The 20,984-nt window shown below is 43.4% G+C and overlaps 1 protein-coding gene and 1 long non-coding RNA gene across 2 annotated transcripts in view; one reads left to right on the top strand and one right to left on the bottom strand.

The window, feature by feature from the left end:
- The window catches only part of Znf512 (zinc finger protein 512), a 75,534-nt gene extending 57,175 nt beyond the window's left edge, over positions 1 to 18,359 (bottom strand). Inside the window, exon 1 of the mRNA XM_052186353.1 lies at positions 18,341 to 18,359. The gene's annotated coding sequence lies outside the window, so the exon portion shown is untranslated. The remainder of the gene's footprint in view (positions 1 to 18,340) is intronic.
- The window catches only part of LOC127687582 (uncharacterized), a 53,310-nt gene that overhangs the window by 21,653 nt on the left and 10,673 nt on the right, over positions 1 to 20,984 (top strand). The gene's annotated exons all lie outside the window — the stretch shown is intronic.

Raw genomic sequence — 20,984 nt, forward strand, 5'->3', positions numbered from 1 at the left:
TGTAACTAATCTGAGGGGAGATTTAGGGAGGTGATCGAGGAGAAGATAACCAGGCAACTAAGCTAAGGGCAGATTTAGTGGTATTGAGCTGGGAGTGAAGACAAGGACACGCTAGCCGCAGGAGGCTTAGAAGTGCTGGCCATTGAGCTAAAACCCATATTAAAAATAAGCTAGTGTGTGTGTGTGTGTGTTTCATCCATGGCTAACCAAGGGAACCAGGTCTGTGGCTAGTAGAGCAGTCAGCCCGGAGCTTAAACTGGGGTAGTAGAAACTACACACTACAGCACACAACTTGAATACCAGCCTTTAGGAGGCAAAGGCCTGTGATCTCAGGCCAGCTTAGTCTATATAACAACTTACAGGCTGGCCAGTGATACATATATTCTGCCTTTAAAAAAAAATACTACTTGAATTTGTCTTGAAATATCATGCTTTCTCCATCTGTAGTGATTGAGAGTTTAGCTAGGTATAGTAGTCTAGCTTGGCACCTGTGGTTTTTTTTAGAGGTTACTCTTCTAGCTTATAGAGTCTCTATTGAGAAGTCAGGTATAATTCTGATAGGTCTACCTTTGTATGTTACCTGATCTTTTCCCTTTGCTGCTTTTAATATTCTTTCTTCTGTAGATTTTGTGTTTTGATTGTTATGTGGTGGGTCTTTTCTGATCCAGTCTAATTGGTGTTCTATAAGCTTCTTGTATGTTTATAGGCATCTCTTTCTTTAGATTGGGAAAGTTTTCTTCTATGATTTTGTTGAGAATATTTTCTGGGCCTTGGAGCTGGGACTCTTCACCTTCTTCTATTCCTATTACTCTTAGGTTGGGTCTTTTTCTGGTATCCCAGATTTCCTGGATATTTTGTGTCAGGATTTTTTTAGATTTAACATTTTCTTTGATTGATGTATCAATTTCTTCTATTGTATCTTTAATGACTGAGATTCTATCTTCCAGCTTCTGTGTTCTGTTGGTGATACTTACATCTATTGTTCACACATGCTGGCAAGGGCATGGAGCAAGGGGAACACTTCTTCATTGCTGATGGGAGTGAAAACTTGTACAACCACTTTGGAAATCAATTTGGCAGTTTCTCAGAAAACTAGGAATAGTTCTACCTCAAGACCTAGCTGTACCACTTTTGGGCATATATCCAAACAATGTTCTCCTATCCCAAAGGACACTTGCTCAACTATGTTCATAGCAGTTTTATTTATAATATCCAGACAACCTAGATGCTCCTCAACTGAAGAAAGAATGGAATAATATTCAGCTATTAAAAACAAAGACGTCATCAATTTTGCAGGCAAATGGATGGAACTTGATAATATCATCCTGAGTGAGGTAACCTAGTCCCAAAAGGACATGCATGGTATGTACTCACAAGTGGGTATGGGATGTTTGTTTTGTTTTGTTTTGTTTTTTTGAGACAGGGTTTCTCTGTATAGTCCTGGCTGGTGGGTATGGGATCTTTGGTTGGTGGTTCAGACTCTGAGAATCCCAAGGGATATGGAACCTGACAAGACCACCTCCTATAGCCAAGCAGGAACTTCAAAGGAGGGATAGAAACAAACACCAACCCACCCACAAAACTTTCAACCCAAAATTTATGCTATCTACAATAAATTCAGGCACAGGGGAAGGAGCAGAGACTGAGGGAATGGCCAACCAATAACCCACCTAACTGAGACCCATCCCAAACACCAATCCCTGACATTATTAATGATATTCTGTTACGCTTGCAGTCAGAGCTTGTTTTCCTCTGAGAGGCTCAACTGATCAGCTGACTCAGACAGATACAGACACCCACTGCCAAACAGTGACTGGGACTTGGAGATTCTGGTGGAAGAATACAAGGAAGGATTTCAGGCCCTGAGGGGGATAGGAATTGCACAGGAAGACCAACAGAGTCAACTAACCTGGACCCTCGGGATTCTCAGATTCTGAACCACCAACCAAAGAATATACTTGGGTTGGACCTAGGCCTCCCCGCACATATGTAGTAGATGGGCAGCTTGGCCTTCATGTGGGTCCTGAGCACTGGAACGGAAGTTATCCCAAAAGCTGTTGCCTGTGCATGGTATATGTTCTTCTAGCTGGGCTACTTTGTCTGGCCCCAGAGGAAGAAGAAGTGCCTTGCCTCCCAGAGACTTGATATGCCTGGGTGGGTAGAAACCCAGGGGAGGTCCCCACCTACTGAGGAGAAGGGGAGGGGAACAGGAGGGAAGGATTATGGTAGGAAGTGACTGGGTAGGGGCAGTGAGCAGGATGTAAAGTGATAAGTAAATAGTAAAATTAAATTAAAAAAATAATAATTATAGGCGGTGGTGCACGCCTATAATCCCAGCACTCTGGGAGGCAGAGACAGGTGGATTTCTGAGTTCGAGGCCAGCCTGATCTACAGAGTGAGTTCCAGGACAACCAGGGCTACATAGAGAAACCCTGTCTCAAAAAAACAAACAAACAAACAAACAAACAAAAAACTGAGTTTGATGTGGCATGTCTATAATTCCAGAGCCAGGGAGGTAGAAATGGGAGGAATTCCTGGAGGTTGTTAGACAGATAGTTGTTAAGGCCTTGGTAAATATTAAGACCTAGATAGAATGTTAAGGCCTAGGTAAAATGTTAAGGCTTAGGTGACAGTTACTGGTTATCCTGCAATTATAAGGAAACTTTCAGCCGGGCGGTGGTGTTGCACGCCTGTAATCCCAGCACTCTGGGAGGCAGAGGCAGGTGGATTTCTGAGTTCAAGTGTGTTCCAGGACAGCCAGGGATATACAGAGAAACCATGTCTCAAAAAAAAAAAAAAAAAAAAAAAAGAAATCCAAAAAAAATAAAAAAGACGAAAAACAAACAAACAAAAAAAGATCCACAGGCTTCTGCCTCCCTCCCAGTGCTGGGACTAAGGGACTAAAGGCGTGTGTCACCACATTTGACTGTCTTTCACATTTGTACCCCTCTCTCAGCTTACTCCTCCTGGGAGACCTCACCATACTCAAACATGTAATTGTCTGTCTGTGGCATTAGTAACTCTTCTGATAAACTCCTTACCTCCAATAGTCATTCTTAGTGTCCCTCTTGAAATCTACATCTGAAACCTTTCATCATGGACTCTGAGCACCATGGACAGACAGACAGACAGACACAGACAGACAGACAGTGTGATAGAGGCTCTGAGGAGAGCTCAGGCCCCAGTGCCAGAGACAGCATGCATGGCAGGGGCTCTAAAGAGAGGACTCAGGCCCACATGGCAGAGATGTGGTTCCTTCCTATAGCTCTCTGAAATGGGAATGCAGTTCCTAGCCTGATTCTGAAACCAGGCTCTCTGATTCCCAAAGGAGGCAGGGTTTGTAGAGTGGGATATGTGCCCACTGTTAAGTTTCAAACCCTGGACAAGCAGCTGAGATGACTAATGTATTAAAGAGGACCTGGCCTCCAGGTTCTCCCAACATACCGTGGCCCCTAGTTGTTCCAGGGTGTGGCTGGCACAGCCCATCCCTTCTCTGAACTTACTGGCCCAAGAACTAGGCTGCCCTTCTCCCAAAGGCTTTTCCCTAGTACAGCCCAGATATTTTGGTTTCCTATTCTCTCTGTCCCCTTCTTGCTCCCTGAACCCCTCTCTCTCTCTCCCTTTCCCTCTCCCTCTCCCCCTCCCCCTCCCTCTCCTTCTCTCTCTCTCTGTGTGCGTGTGTGTGCGTGTGTGTGTGTGTGTGTGTGTGTGTGTGTGTGTGTGTGTGTGTGTGTTTCTCTGCCCCTCTGCCTATCTCTCTCCCACTCTGCCTCTCTCTGAGGCTCTTTGGCTTCTTTTGTACTTCCGGCCTCCTGTCACTGTATTTGGTTCTCCTCTCTCCCTTCTCCTCTATCTCTTCCCATATGGTTCGGGGTCAGGACCACTCTGGACTCTCCTGGGTGTGTCTGCCCCTGGCCATGGCTCTCCCACACATCTATCTTAACCTTCTTTTCGACCATATCTAGGAGTAGTCATGCTAGTCCTGCTCGTTTCTTTCCTTTTCCTTTTTTAATTCACCCACAAATACCTCCTATGATGTAAACTCACTTCCCTGATGAGAAATCCAGGCCCCTAGAGCTCTATGAGCTAGAAACTCACTGGCAGCACTCTCAGTGGGGTAAGGTCGGTGTCTGTGAGAGGGAATGGCCGCTGAAAGTGTGGCCTGAGCAGAAGTATGCTCTGAATTCTACATCACAGTAATGACCAACCATTTTCTGTTGATATCATACCACATCTCTAATTGAGAATTCTACCCAAAGTGCTGGGTGTTTATGAGCTAACGCATAATGATGTAGTTCAATCTGTACATTCCTAAACTTATGTTGTGTGTAATAATTAAAAATCAATCTATGATAATGCCAGCTACGCTCCAGTAATACCGTCTCCTCTGCCCCATTGGGAGCTGCAAGCCATGGTCTTCCCTGTTTCCCTGAGGTTCGCCTGCCTCCAAACCATTTGTATCTTCCCAGCCATCCGCACCCTGTGGCTAACTGTCATAAATTCCTGTAACCCAGTGAAGTCAAAACTCCAGAGGCTTGTAAATTATCAGTCAGATTTATGACAGTAAATTCTCAACTCACAAAATGCCCACACAATGAACTCAGAGCCAACTGATATTGATAAAACCTGCCCACCTAGATTGATACAAACACAAGCTGCACTCCTCGACTGAACAAATTGCCGTACATTACTCTATTGCTCTTTTATGATATCCTCTTCCTCCAGTTATTTCTGTCCTCCTCTCTGCCCCTTGTTCCCTCTGCTCTTTGCCCCCCCCCCCCAGCTGAGATCTGAACCCAGGGCCTTGTGGTTGCTAGGCAAGTGCTCTACCACTGAGCTAATCACCCAATCCTGTCCTCTCTCTTGAAACTCTTAGCCCCACCTTCCTTTTTCACTGCCCAATTACAGACTCTAGCCTATTATTTCATCTATTATATGCCATGATTATATGCATATCGACAGCAATCCACAAACTTATTGTGGTCAACACTTTAGAATCTCTGAAATTCATTACTGCTTCTATTTTCACACTATGCTGGATACAGTTTTCTATTTGTTTGTTAATATATTTAAGTTTTTTTTTTTTTTTTTTTTTTTGGTTTTTGGTTGTTTGAGTCAGGGTTTCTCTATGTAACGGTGGCTGTCCTGGAACTCACTCTGTAGACCAGGCTGGCCTCAAACTCAGAGATCTGCCTGCCTCTGCCTCCCAAGTGTTGGGATTAAAGGCATGTGCCACCAATGCCCAGGAAGTTTTTGTTTTTTTGTTTTTGTTTTTGTTTTGTTTTTTAAGAAAAGACAGGGTTTTTCCATGTTGTCTTGGAACACTCTCTCTCTCTCTCTCTCTCTCTCTCTCTCTCTCTGTGTGTGTGTGTGTGTGTGTGTGTGTGTGTGTGTGGAGAGAGAGAGAGAGAGAGAGAGAGAGAGAGAGAGAGAGAGAGAGAGAGAGAGAGCAGGCTGTCCTTGAACTCACAGAGATCTGCCTGCCTCTGCCTCCCTAATAATGGTATTAAAGGTATGTGTCAACACTGTCCGACCTATGCTAGACAGGTTTATATCAACTTGATGTTAAAGTCACTTGAAAGGGGGAAACCTCAGTTACCTCCTGAAAATACCTCTGGGAGGTATAACTGAAATAAACCCTTTCCTCCCCAAGTTGCTTTTGTTCATGGTGTTTCATTGCAGCAACAGAAGCCCCAAAGTACACATATTTAAAGGAAGCATCATATGTGTTCATGGGTCCTGAAAAGGATAGGAGCATCTGACCCCCTGGAGCTGAAGTCCCAGGTGGTTGTGAGCTGCCTGAACTGAGTGCCGAGAACCAAACTTGGATCTCCTGGAAAAGCAGCCAGTGCTCCTAACTGCCAAGCTACCTCTCTTGCCTAATTTCCACACTCAGTAGCATTCTCTACCACCAAAGAAAGAAACAAGAAATGGGATGAGGGTGTACTCGGTGTACTCAGTTGGTACAGTGCTTGGGTAGTGTTTACTAAACACAGAGTTTGGTCCCCAGCACTGCATAAACCAGATGTGATGGCACTTGCCTGTAATGCCACCACTGGAAAGGCACAAATAGAAAGATCAGAAGTTCAAGATCAAATTTGGGTATATATGGAGTTGGAGACCAGCATGGGCTTCATTATACCATGTCTTAACAAAAATTACTCACTGAGCAGTGGTGTACACCTTTAATCCCAGCACGCGGGCAGCAGAATCAGGTTAAACTCAGAGGCCAACCTGGTCTACAGAATGAATTCCAGGACATCCAGGACTACACAGAGAAATCCTTGGGGAGGGAGGAAAGAGAGAAAGAAAGAGAGAGAGAGAGAGAGAGAGAGAGAGAGGAAGGAAGGAAGGAAGGAAGGAAGAAGGAAGGAAGGAAGGAAGGAAGGAAGGAAGGAAGGAAGGAAGGAAGAAGGAAGAACATGAATGCATTCCAGCTCCTTGCTCTTAGTATCTTGCAGTTTATCACTAATTTAGTTGGATTTCTAACCTTAATGTCTCTCATATTTACTTCTTTCTCATTTCTAGACTTCTAAACCTAGCACAAGAATTGTGTGTGTATATATATTTGGGAATCAGAAGCCGGTAAATCTATGTGAGTTCCAGGCAAGCCTGGCTCTATAAAGAATTCCAAGCCAACCAGAATTACATGATGAGATCCTGTTTAAAAACATTATAATGCAAATCTACGAAACTCTTCGTCTTTCCCAATATGTATAGTTTAAGTAATAGTTCAGAAAACGAATGCCTAGTTATATGCCTTGCCTTGGAAAAAATAACTTAAACACTTTGGAATAGCTACATCTCCTCATGAACCTCTCTCTCTCCTTCAAAAGGGTTTCACTGTCTCTAGCTGGCATGAGCCCTCCATGGAGACCAGGGTGGCCTTGAATCCTCAGGTACTGGGAATAAAGGTGTTCTCCACATGTTTGGTCCCTCATACTTACTTTTCTACATATTTATGTGATTTTTCTTGAAATCAATTTTTTTTCATAAAAACTCCATGTCTTCTGGTTTCCCAAGTCCAGTAAATCACAACACATACACCCTTACATATTTCTCTTACATTTCCATTCATCCATTGTGTACCAACCTATTCCCTCCTGTAAAAAAAATTCCCTAAATTCCTCTTAGGATATTAAAGCATATGCCTTTCATTTGTTTCATTATGGATCCATTGTGTATCATTCATGTCTGTTTCACAATATATCCTCAGAGCACTCCAAATTGGAAACCACTTTTATGTAGTTTGAATACTAAACTACATTTATTTGAGCATATAAAACAGATATATAAAATAGCTGGAGAGATGGCTCAGCTATTAAGAGCCCATACTGCTCTTGTGGAGGCCCTGAATTCTGTTCCCAATACCCATGTGCTCACAGCTGCTTTTGATTCCATTTGCAGGGCTTTAAACATTCTCTTCTGGCCTCCAAAGGAACCTGCACTCAAAAACGCATATACTCTAAGGGTTTTTGCAGTGATTGGAGGGCCAAGGGATACACAAAATAACACCATGCAAAAGACCTCACTGGAGAGATTTATTGGAAGGTAGTTATACAAAAGGCTGCCTCTGAGTGGGGATACTAAGTGGCAAGCTGTGAAAGCTTGGCACATATAAATGATATAGCACATGTGCACAGGGAGACTACTCTACCTGTAGGAACAGTGGAAATAAGTCGAATTTGGCTGCTGGTGATGACATGGCCACTGGCACTGCTACAGAAGCTGGGCTTGGGGAGCACCAAGTTCAGTAATGTTGGTGGTTCTCGCTTTACCAACATACACATATATACATAATTATAAACATAGATGAGTGACTAGGAAGATGGCTTAGAGGTTATCAGCTCTTGCTGCTCTTGTAGAGACTTGAGTTTGGGTTCCAGTACCTGAATTGGGTGTCTGCTGGAACTGCAGTTCTGGGAGATCTGAAGCCTTCTTGTGGCTGCTGCAGGCATCTGCACACACACTACATTCAAGCACACACGCATAGTCTTTAAAAATCAAAAGGTAGGTGAATGTACAACCTTTGAGTAGTTTATTAGGGGACAGATGAAATCAGCACCGGGCGAAAAGCAAAGGCACTTACCCTTTGCCTGTACACTTACCCTTTCTGGGGTGTTGCCTTCTTTGTGAAGGCCAGAGTATACTTAATCTGTAGGTGGAAATTTACTTCTTTACAAAGACCATTCTCCAGCCCCTTTATTTTGCAAATAAGTAGACTAGGCTTTGGAACGAGAAGTAATTTCGTCAACATTTTATTCAATTAATGAGTAAAGGTGGTAGAATGTTGTGGTCGGAAATGGGGGTTGAAGTCTCGAATCGAAATTTAAGTAGTTTTTGGGTGTTTGTGTTTTGGTTTTTGGTTTTTGTTGTTGTTTTGCTTTGAGGCGGGGCCTCGGTTTCTAGACCATGCTGGCCTCGATGTCGCAATAATTCTCTTGCCTCAGCTTCTACGAGTCCCGGAAATACAAGCGTGAGCCATCAAACGACTAACATCTCAAATTCTGTTAAACAACCACGAAGAGGATATGTTTATAAAACTGAAACGGAAAAAAACGGAAAAGGAAGAATGAATTATTTAAACAAATAGCTGGTGAGGGCGGAAGAGAGATTTCGAGGTCACTTCCGGTGCTCGGGTGGTTTCCGGAATCAACCTGGAAACAGCCAATCATAACCTTCTCTCAGGAGCCAATAGTGGAGCAGATTACAAACAGCCTATCCAGGCGGCGCTGTCACTGTTATGGTCCTGTCAGGGTCGGGCCGTCGTGGTGCTTGGGTGCTCGCCACCGGCTAGACTCTGGTGCGACCTGGTCAGGAGCTGCAGGGTGGCCTGGTTCTTGCGTCTCCGTCCTCGCCCTAGCCCGCGCCTCCCGGCTTGCAAGCCGCCCCTTAGCAGGTCGTCCCCTAGGCCCGGGCCCAGCCGCTCCTCAGCACCTCCGCGGGCTCCGAGGCCGGCGGGATGCAGCCTCCGGGCCCGCCCCTGGCCTACGCGCCTGCCAACGGGGACTTCAGCTTTGTCTCTTCGGCGGACGCGGAAGGTGAGGCCGAGGTTGTCAGGGCTCCGGGGCGGGGGTGGCAGAGCGGGGACTCCGCCCCTGTGCTCCCTGGCCTTCCCGGAGGCCTCCGGTGACTAGGGAGGGTGCGGGGCGCCGGCTCTACGCTGGGCCTCACCACCCCGGCTGAGGGCTGGCTCTCCGGGTATCTGGTTCACAAGTGAACCCGCCGATCTGTGTAAGGATTTCTTCCTGAAATGCTCCGCTCCGCAGTTACTCAAAAGAGTGAGGGACCTAAGAGTGAGAACAAAGTGGGGCTGCGTTGCTCTGCTGTTAATAGGAAAACCTTTTTCCCTACTGAGGTTACTTTTGGCAGGCTAAGGAGAACTTCCTTCAAAGGAGCCGTGCTTTTTTTTTTTTTTTTTTAAATTGAATTTGATTTCTTGCCCAGATCCCTGTGTCCACAGTTCGTAGTGTTTTGTCACAATATTCAGAAAACAGTATTTATGAACATTTGAAACTTCAGGCATTTAATTTAGTCTCCCCAACAGTTTCTACAGACTTGCCTTGTACTGTTTTGAGCAAGCGATTGCTTTAAAAAAAAAACTAAGACTTTTCTGCTGTATGGGATCTCCCACCCCTCCTTAGTTCAACTCCATGTAACTTGTTTTTGGATTTTCCTTTTACTTTATTTTTTTTTTAAAAAGATTTACTTATTTTATGTATGAGTACACTGTAGCTGTCTTCAGACAGACCAGAAGAGGATGCCAGATCCCACTACAGATAATTGTGAGCCCCCATGTGGTTGCTGGAATTTGAACTCAGGACCTCTGGAAGAGCAGTCAGCGCTCTTACCCGTTGAGCCATCTCTCCAGCCCTAACTTTATTTACTTTCTAGGGACCAGATTTAACTGCTCAATATGAAAAAACAAGTTGATATCTATATAGAACAGTTGAAGAGACTAGGGCATGTCTGGTGATTAAACCCCCTTCTATCTCAGCACTCGGAAGGCAGAGGCAGATAGAGATCTGAATTCAAGGCCAGCTTGGACTACGTACTTATCAAGTTATTTGCCAGCCACGATTACATATTGAAACCCTGTCTCAACAAACTAGAAAAGAAATTTCAGTTTAGAGATGATCATGAATTTTCTCAGAAATATGATTTCTATAAATATGATTTGTTTCTTAGATTTTTTTTTTTTTTTTTGGTTTTTGTATTTCACTTTTTAAAAGTGAAACAGGGTCTCACTATGTCACTCTGGTTTGCTTAGAACTCTGTAGACAGTCTGAGACAGTCACACTAAGTTACTCTGGCTGGCCTTGAACTCAGAATGTAGTCCAATGTTGCCCTGAACATGTGATCTTTCCTCAGCCTCCAGAATAACTGGATGTCCTTAGTTTATGTCAAACAAATAGATAATTTCCTATTTGGTTTATGTCTGCAGGCCAGCAGAATTAACATTACCTGGCACATATGTAGATATAATCTCCCTTAACCTGGATTTATATTTTGTCAGGGTCTCTGGGTAATTTATAAACACATTAATATTTTTAGAAGCACTGGCTTAATTTCATAAAAGATTAAAAGAGAAGAGAAAAATAATTCCTAACTAGATTAGAGACAGCCAGGCAAGGTAGATAACATCTGTAATCCTTTCTCTTGTGGGGCGGAGACAGGGGGACTAACAACAGTTAAAGACCAGCCTGGACTAAAGTGAGACCTTGTCTTAGACATAACAACAACAATCAGGAAAATGTTATGGAGATGATATTACAAAATGTATCCTATCAGATAATGGACTGATAGGAACAAGGTAAAATTTTTAGTGGGATGATATATGCTATAAAAAGTATAACATATGGGCTGGAGAGATGGCTCAGTGGTTAAGAATGCTGACTGCTCTTCCGAAGATCCTGAGGTCAAATCCCAGCAACAACATGGTGGCTCACAACCATCCATAATGAGATCTGACCCCTCTTCTGGTGTGTCTGAAGACAGCTACAGTGTACTTACATATAATAAATAAATACATCTTTTTAAAAAAAAAAAAAAACGGGGACTGGAGAGATGGCTCAGCAGTTAAGAGCATGGACTATTCTTCCAAAGGTCCTGAGTTCAAATCCCAGCCACCACATCCATAACGAGATCTGGTGCCCTCTTCTGGAGCGTCTGAAGACAGTGACAGTGTACTTATATATAATAAATAAATATTTTTTTTAAAAAATTGTATGATCAGCCGGGCGTGGTGGCTCACGCCTGTAATCCCAGCACTTGGGAGGCAGAGGCAGAGGCAGAGGCAGGTGGATTTCTGAGTTCGAGGCCAGCCTGGTCTACAGAGTGAGTTCCAGGACAGCTAGGACTACACAGAGAAACCCTGACTCAAACGCCCCCCCCCCCCAAAAAAAATTGTATGATCTAGGACTGTGTAGCTTAATTGATAACAGGCAGGAGTTTAATATCTACCAGTATATAAATATAGTAGGTATGGTGATTCATTCTAGCATTTAGGAGTAAGAGCTGGAAGGTCCGAACTTCAAGATCATCTAAGGCTGAGTATTGAAACTGAGGTTAGCTTAGGCTCCCTGTCTTAGCCTTCTGAGTGCTGGGATTAGAGGCATGGTCCATTGTACCTGGCTTGTCACTCACCTTGTCTCTTTTGTTTTGTTCTCTAATTGTAAAATGAAAAGTAGTACAGTGTCTGTTGTGGATAAGAAATTTTTTCATTGATAAAATTTGGAGATTATATAATAGCAAATGTTCACAGAGATTGGCAGATCATAATTACTTGAATGTATATACATTTTGGTTCAGAGCTACATCTTTTACCCTGGTTTACAGTTTTGTCTTCTCTCCTAAGATCTCAGTGGTTCTATAGCAGCTCCAGATGTCAAATTAAACCTCGGTGTAAGTGGAGATTTTATCAAAGAATCTACAGCTACTACATTTCTGAGACAAAGAGGCTATGGCTGGCTTTTGGAAGTTGAAGATGAGGATCCTGAAGATAACAAGCCACTTTTGTATGTGAAAGAATATGTAATTTGTGCTTTTAAGACAATCTGTAGGATGCTTCTGGTTTTTGATGTTTTTAAAGACAGATGAGGAAAATCTTAGCCTTTTTGGTGACAAATAATAAAGATAAAAAATAATATAGATGAAATAAAGATGAAGAACAGAGAGGTGACTCAGCAGCTAAGAGTGCTTTCTGCTGTTTGAAAGAACTTGAGTTTAGCCTAGCACCCATATCAGGCAACACAGCTGCCTGTAGCTCCAGCTCCTGGGGATCTGACACTGTCTTCTGACTTCATTCATGTATACAAATATATCTTTTTAAAAAACTAGCAGTTTTTAGTTTTACTGTTTCTTTTAAAAACTGATACAGTGCAGGTCAGCTGAGGTGCATGCCTTTATTCTCAGCACTCAGAAGGCAAAGGCACATGGATCTATATGATGTTGGAGCCAGCCTGATCTACAGAGAATTCCAGGACAGCCAGGGCTACACAGAGAAACCCTGTCTCAGGAATAAACAAAACAAAAGAAAACTAAAGTAATAATGAAAGTGTCTGTCTGTCTTTCTTCTTTCTTCTTTTCTTTTCTTTCTTTCTTCTTTTCTTTTCTTTTCTTTTCTTTTCTTTTCTTTTCTTTCCTTTCCTTTCCTTTCCTTTCCTTTCCTTTCCTTTTTCCTTTCCTTTTTCCTTTCCTTTCCTTTTTCCTTTCCTTTCCTTTTTCCTTTCCTTTCCTTTCCTTTCCTTTCCTTTCCTTTCCTTTCCTTTCTCCTTTCCTTTCCTTTCCTCTTTCCTCTTTCCTCTTTCCTCTCTTTCCTCTCCTCTTTCCCCCTTCCCCTTTCCCCTTTCCTCTTTCCTCTCTTTCCTCTCTTTCCTCTCTCTCCCCTTTCCCCCTTCCCCTTTCCCCCTTCCCCCTTCCCCTTTCCCCCTTCCCCTTTCCCCCTTCCCCTTTCCCCTTTCCCCTTTCCCCTTTCCCCGTTCCCCCTTCCTCTTTCCCCTTTCCCCTTTCCCCTTTCCCCTTTCCACTTTCCCCTTTCCACTTTCCCCTTTCCACTTTCCCCTTTCCCCTTTCCCCTTTCCCCTTTCCCCTTTCCCCTTTCCCCTTTCCTTTCTTTCTTTCCTGTTTTTTCGAGACAGAGTGTCTCTGTATAGCCCTGGCTGTCCTGGAACTCACTCTGTAGACCAGGCTGGCCTCGATCTCAGAAATCCACCTGCCTCTGCCTCCCAAGTGCTGGGATTGCAGGCATGTGCCACCACCGCCCAGCCGAAAGAGTGTTTCTTTAACTTAGATGTCATTTGATGACATCTGATGAATTTTGTTTGTTTTGTATTTCCAAGTCAGGGTTTGTCTATGTAGCACAGGCTGTTCTGGAACTTGCTCTGTAGACCAGGCAGGCCTGGAACTTAGAGATACGCCTACCTCTGCCTTCCAAGTCCTGGGATTAAAGGCATGCCCCAGTGGTTGTCAGGAATTTTTAAAATGTGGCACAGTGTTTAAGAGCACTATTCAGAGTACCTACAAGGTGGTTCACAACTCTTGTAATTCAGTTTTAGGGGATCCAAATTCCTCTCTGAGGCCACCATGCACTCAGATAACACAGACATGCATGTAAAGCTGAAAGCCAGGCTTTGTGTTATGATTGTAATCTCAGTATTTGAGAAGTAGAAACATGAGAATCAGGAGTTTACCCCCAGAAAACCTAGACCTGGGTCAGGGAGAGACCCTCGCTCTAAAGGAATCCGTAGAGTGTGATGGAGAAGAGCCCTCAGCCAGTGTCCTCTGGATCTGCTGAATGTATGGAGGCGCTTTGACCCACACAAAGCTGTGCATAGACTCACACAGATGTACACTTTCATGTTAGTAAATAAGTATATCTCTAAAACAAGATCTACTCTGCTACCACACTCCTGTAATCTCAACATTCTAGGGATGGACAGTGGTCTTTGTGAGTTCCAGGCCAGCAAGGATACTCAGTGAGACTCACATACATAAAGAAATATGCTCTGATCCCACATGATCAGTGTGGATCTAAAAAAAGGCAAGATTCTTGAGTACTTAGGCTGAAATTCAGGTTTAAAATGTAATCATTTCCATGCACCATGGCACATACCTTTATCCCTGTACTCGGGCAGAGGCAGATCCTGGAAGCATTGGTTTCACTCCATACTACTGACAATTTCAAAACACCAGCAATTGCAAGATTGTGAAATGTTTTAACGTCTCTAAAGTTGAGATATTGTTTACCATGGAATCAGTCTAATACATATTTCAAATGTAGATGTTGGCCTATGGATATCATACTGTCTTATTTAAAGTTCTTTTAAACCTATTTTGCTATTCAAAATTACATTTTTAAAGAATCTTATTTTTGAATTATAGGGAAGAGTTGGACATTGATCTAAAGGATATTTATACTACAAAATCCATTGTGTTTCGATGCCAGTGCCATCACTTGGTTTTAATAGACAAGTGGTGAGAGACAATCCTGACTTTTGGGGTCCACTGGCTGTTGTTCTTTTCTTTTCCATGATATCATAATATGGACAGTTTAGGGTAAGTATATCTCATTTTTTACGAATGTTAAATCTTTTTATGAGACTCAAAAATTAGGTTGCTGGGCAATGCTGGTGTACCTTTTCGATCCCAGCACTCAGAAGGCAGAGGCAGGCTGATTTAAAACAAAAATGGCATAATTAAATGCTTACTATAAAAATACATTTTGCCTTTGCCTATTCTACCCTCACTTGTTCATTCCTGAAATTGTTTCATAATGAACTAATTATGGAGTGCCTTGGAGAACCTATGGAGTTCTGTTTCAGTTTTTCCACGTTTTAGATTTTTATCCATTTTACTTTGCGTGTATGTTTTGCCTGCATGAAAGTATGTGCTCAGCCAGGTGGTGGTGGCGCATGCCTTTAATTCCAGCGTGTGGGAGGCAGAGGCAAGTGGATTTCTGAGTTCGAGGCCAGCCTGGTCTACAGAGTGAGTTTCAGGACAGCCAGGGCTACACAGAGAAACCCTGTCTCGAAAAGCCAAAAAAGAAAAAAAAAAAAAAAAGTCACTATAGACCAAACCAAAACAACAACAACAACAAAAGAAAAAGAAAGTATGTGCTCTAAGTGCATGCCTGTTGGATTGCCTGGAGCTAGCTTTCTTTATGTTTGTTTAGCCATCCTGTGGGTAGGGGGAATCAAACCAGGGTTCCTTGCAAGAGCAACAAGTGCTATTTTTTTTTTTTTCCCAAGACAGGGTTTCTCTGTGTAGCCCAGGCTGTCCTGGAACTCACTCTGTAGACCAGGCTGGCCTCAAACTCAGAAATCCTCTTACCTCTGCCTCCCAAGTGCTAAGATTAAAGGCTTGTGCCACCACTGCCTGGCACAGCAAGTACTCTTAACTGCTAAGCTGTCTTTTCAAATTTTATTAAATTTGTTTCTTTGTTTTGTTTTGTTTTAAGACAGGGTTTCTTTATATAGCTTAATTTATCCAGTTATTTACATCAGTATGGGTTCTTTACTCAGATTATTCCAGTGGTAGCCATTGAGAGCTTTGGGTTTTCTATGACCTTTGAACATATCCCTACTTTGTATATGTGTGTGCATGTACACGTTTGTGTTTGTGTGTGTGCAGATGAGTGTGTATTTGTGTGTTTACCAATGAATACTAGAGGTCAGCTTTGATGGTTGTTCCTTAGTACCCTATTGTTTTTTGAGACAGTGTATAAAATGAGACTTGACGCTTGCCAGTTAGATTGGTTCTGCCTCCATTCCTGAGTGCTGGGATTATAAGTGTATGCTACTAGACCCAGAGTTTTGTGTACATCCTGGGATTCAAATTAAAGCTCATGCTTGTGTAGCAAGCACTTTATCAACTTGAGTATTTCCCACCCCCATGTTACATACTTTGAGTACACCCTTTCTTCTAGCCTTGGAAGTAGTTAGTAGCCTTCAAAAGAGTCCGTTGTAGTGAGGGAATGTTTAGAAACAAAAATCTAGAAGTCTGGATGAGGCAAGACTGATGTAAGGCTGAGGCTGTCCTGTTCTTCACAGTAACTTTGAAGCCGACCTGCACTGTGTACAGATTTGTTCAAAATGAAGGAGAAAACCAAGATCTAGGCAATCAGTATGCTTATCTTTCTAATGTATTATTTGCAGACTTTCCCAGGACACAGTGCTAAATATATACACATATTTTAAGTAAGTTTGTTTTGGTTTTGTTTGTTTGTTTTAGTTTTTCGAGACAGGGTTTCTCTGTATAGTCCTGGCTGTCCTAGAACTCACTCTGTAGATCAGGCTGGCCTCGAACTCAGAAATCTGCCTGCCTCTGCCTCTCAAGTGCTGGGATTAAAAGCGTGCACCACCACTGCCCGTCGTTTTTGTTTGTTTGTTTTTGTTTTGTTTTTGTTTTTTAAACAAGTTTTAAAGACTTCTTTGGAATAGCTTTTGCTTGCAGCATAGGATAAGCCAGAAGACTAGTAGTTGTCGCGACCACCCTCGCCGGCAAGGAATGACGCAACACATGAAGATCTTCTTCAAGCAGTTTACTCAGGACCCTTGTACTTCTTCTTCTCCCTCCTGTACTACTTCTTCTCCCTCCTGTACTACTTCTTCTGACCCCTAGAGAATCAGCCCAGCCCTTAAATACTAATAGCCATCCAATCAGGCTTAGCCACGTGGGCATTGCTGATAGGTTGTATCCACGCGGAAGGTGCTAGACTCAACAGGCTCCACCCAAATAAGGACTTGTTAACTGTTAACGACAGTTAATGGGCAAGCAGCGCCCTACAAGTAGTAACATTTTTTTCTTCTTTAAAGTTATCTTTTATCATATAACTTGAAATACTGAAGTTTCTATGAGCAATAATTGTTGAACTTTCATTTGGTTGTAAATTTGTATTGCACTTTGCATTTGTAAGACCTAGAAATGTACTTGAGAACTAATAGAAGCTCAGACCTGAAATGGTGCTTGCTAAGCGGTCTTATGTAGCAGAGAACTGAATTTCTGAAAACTTAGCAATTTTATTTATTTATTTATTTATTTATTTATTTATGTATGATGTTTTTTCCCCCCTCTTTAAGGTGGTCTCATGGATTATAACCATTTGGATATTTGGTTCACTGACAATTTTCTTATTGGCTAGAGTTCTTGGTGGAGAAGTAAGTACTTAATTTTAAAAAGGTTTTTTTTTTTTTTTTTTTGGTGTTTTTATGCTGTTTTCTAGACAGTCTCATTAGATAACCTTAGCTAGCCTGGAACTCACTGTGGGTGAGACTGGCTTTGAACTCAAAGAACTCTGTCTGCCTCTCTCTCAAGTGCTGGAATAAAGTCATGGACCACCATTCCCAGCCATAATAATAAATGGTTCCTGATCTCAGAATTGTCTTTAAGTTATACTAGTTCCTTTCAGATGATCAATATATATATTAAATCTACTCTATAAACATAAGGAATGAAGAGGAGAGGAAAGATCCCTTCCCATCTATCAAATACTCTATTGCTGTTCACAGAAGCAGAGAATTGACAACAGGTCTCCAGCTAGTTCTCAATTGCCATAGAGATTTCTCAGTGTTTCTCTTGGTATTTGTCCTATTAGAGAGTAGTTTGGGTTTTTGATATTTTTTTTGAGACGAGTCTCATAGATGAGGGCTTCAGCTTTTGGTCCTCTTGTCTATATCTCTCAAGACCTGGATTGCTAATATGTGCCACCACTCTCAGCCAACAAATTAAGGTAATTTAAAATACTTAATTAAAGTTAACAAACTGGCTACATTTTAAGTGTAAATACTACATTTTAGCTAAAAATAACTCTTTCCAAAACAGAAAGGTTAAAAGAATAGCTTAACACATGGCTTCATGGAAGTCAACCTTTAAGACTGGCTTTCTTCATTCAGTGCCTTATGATGTCTAGTTTTAGTTAAACTGTTGAAGTGAGCAAGGCTTCACACAGGTGAACAGCTGGAAAATAGAGTATTTCAATAGCTTTTTCAGATTACTGAACATTTTGTCCCTAAATACTACTCCAAAATGCAGCAAGCAATTTGTTTTAAAAGTTTGTTGCAATTAGGAATTTCAATCTATATACATGAACTGGTCATTAAAAATTACTCTGAGGTCTGGACAGTTAACTCAGTGGTTAAGAGCACTTGTTCTTGCAGAGTACTGAAGTTTCAGTCCATTAAAATGAAATAGAATTTGTCATTCTGTTCTTCCGTAGCCACATCTCAAGTGCCCCAAAGCCATACCTGTCTGGTGGCTGTGACGCTGCACAGTACAGACACAGAACATCGTTAGCAGCACTGTCTACACAATTACAAAGATGTCCTCAGAAAGCCTCACTTACTTCTTAGCTCCCACGATCCTGGTGCACCTCTGCTGCTTACGGGATGTGGGTCCCGGGGTCTAGCAAATCGCAAGCACACGAGTGAGTGCCAGGGACCTTTGTACCTCATCCCCAAAGAGATGAATCCCCCTTGTGCCTAGATGTGAAGCTGTCCCAGGCAACTTCTTCAAATGGACCTGTGCCATCCTATTTTTCTACAATGTACAGACTGGTTGACAATATCAGAGCTTTCATCATTGCCCATTCTCAAAACCCTATCCTAGATGGAGGCTCGAAAAGAAAAGACGGAAAAAAATATATATTATACAGCAACGGGAGGCACTAGGGATGCTGAAGGAATATAAATAATTACAATATGTCGAGGAACTGAGTCCGGGGATACGAGGAATAGGCAATAAAAATAAAAATGGGGGGAAAAAGGGAGTAAGTGGATCTGATATAAAAGGGTGGGGCCTACGATGGGCTCTGAAAAAAACCCAACTCTGAGTTCAAGACAAAAGCAAAGGACCGCGTGTTCTCGGCTCGACAGTTCTATCTCCAATGTATAATGGTCACACCAAGAAACTCACGGCGGTGACTGCAAGTCTGGAAGACATCACTCCCCCACCACGCCTAACAATTTCACCCAAGGGCTCCGGCCAGACCAACGCCACTTCCCCTCTGCTCGCCTCTCCCTGATGTGGTCTCAGCGACTACTAGCCCTGCTCTGAACATCTACTTCCGCCTAGTGGCCTCCGAGGGGGCTGCAGAGGAAAAGGAGTCACATGACTACTCATCTTCAGCTTCCATTGAGACCCCGCCCCCATCGCTACAGGGGAGAAGGGAGGCTGACTGGAAGAGAGGGTTGGAGTAAATGAGAGCATGAAGGTCCTCTGAACCTGCATTTGCACAGCAGGTCCCACCCATCCCAAAAGTGGTCTTACAGATGCTAATGGGGTTCAAATCGCACTTTTCTTTATTGATCTTAAATTACAGACCTATTCTCTTCCCCTTCCCTCCCAGATAGCTCTTTCAGTGCTGAGGGTGCAGGCAGTGGCTGAGCAGGAATACACTTAACAGGGGCAGATCTCTCCTTATCCACTAACATCATGCCTCCACACGTCTGGATTTTCGGTATGGTCCCTAGAAGACATGACCTCTTTAGCCAAGATCGTTAGGGGAACATTAGGGGAACGATGCTTGAGCCTCTCCCTGGGGACTGTGACAGGGTCTCTCATAGTGACAGTGCTGGTTCCTCTCAGAGAGACTTCTGTGCATCTTCTCAGAATGACTGTGTCTGCTTTCAGAGGGACTATACTGTGTTCTCTCAGAATGACAGGATGAGTCTGTAAGAATGCCTGTGTAGCCTGGTTTAGAGGAACTGTCCTGGGCTTATTCCAGATGTTGTGATTATAAAAAGATAAATATAAGAATATGTTCTATGGGGGTGTGGTGAGGTGTGGGGCAAAGGGATAGCTCCGCAGGCCCATGTCAAGGCATCCCTTCCCCCCGAGGGACCACACATATGATGCCATAGCATAGAAGAGCGTTTATTTAGGGCAAGGCAAGGGGAAGAGAGTAGTAGAGGCAGAGAAAGGCAGAGAGAAGGAGAGAGCAAAGAAGTTGAGGCCGGCCATGATCATGTAGAGAGAGGGGTAAGGGAATGGGGAGAGAGGGGGGAAGAAGGGGATGAGAGAGAGAGAGAAAGAATGCAACCCCTTTTATAGTTGGTCAAGCCTACCTAGCTATTGCCAGGTAATGTTGGGGTTGAGTCCAACACCAGAGGAGCATACTTGGCTGTTGCCAGGCAATGTTGGGATGGAGTCCAACACCAGTCTCTTCCAGCCAGAGGGAAGGGGAAAAGATCTTTCAGAGAAATCACCATGGCTCCTTTCTGAAGGACTGCCCCATGACCTTCGCGTGAGAATGAGATGGCTCTTTTTAGAAGAACTGAGGCATCTCAGAGAAGAGGGACTCTGTTGGTTCCTCCCAGAAAGATTGTGTAGATTCTTTACAGAGGGACTGTGTCCTCTTCTCTCTAGAGGTCTGCAAGGGCTCCTCCTTGAGCTCCTGTGAGGGCTTCTCCTTGAGGGACTTCGAAGGTTTCTTCCTAAGAGACAGGAAGGACTCTTTCCTGAGCGCCTGTGAAGGCTCCTCCTTGAGGGACTGTGAGGGTTTCCCCATGAGGGAATGCTAGGACTTCTTGAGGGACTGTAAAGGCTCTTCCTTGAAGGACAGTTCCCTGAGGGACTGTAATGGCCACCCCCAGAGAGATTTTGAGGGCTTCTCCTTGAAGGGCCTCGGGGACTTCTCCTTGAGAGAATGAGAGGACTTCTTGAGGAACTGTGAGGGATCTTCCCTGAGGGACTGTGAAGGTTCCTCCTTGAGGGACCTTGAAGAATTCTCCTTGAGGGACTACGAGGGCTTCTCCTCAATGGACTGTGAGAGCTCCTCCTTGAGCGAATTAAAGGGCTCCTCCTTGAGGGACTATGGCCTCTCCCCTTAAATAGACTGTTATGGCTTCTGTCAGAGAAACTTCTTACGGAGGGGCTAAGACTGTTTCTCTGGGAGGGACTCCGATAACTCCTCTCAAAAAGTCTTCTAAGGGTTCTGTCAGAGGGACTGCTACGCCTTCTCCGAGAAGGACTGTGATGTCTCCTCTTAG

The sequence above is a fragment of the Apodemus sylvaticus genome, chromosome 6, assembly GCF_947179515.1.
Source record: "Apodemus sylvaticus chromosome 6, mApoSyl1.1, whole genome shotgun sequence".
NCBI classification, from domain to species: Eukaryota; Metazoa; Chordata; class Mammalia; order Rodentia; family Muridae; genus Apodemus; species Apodemus sylvaticus.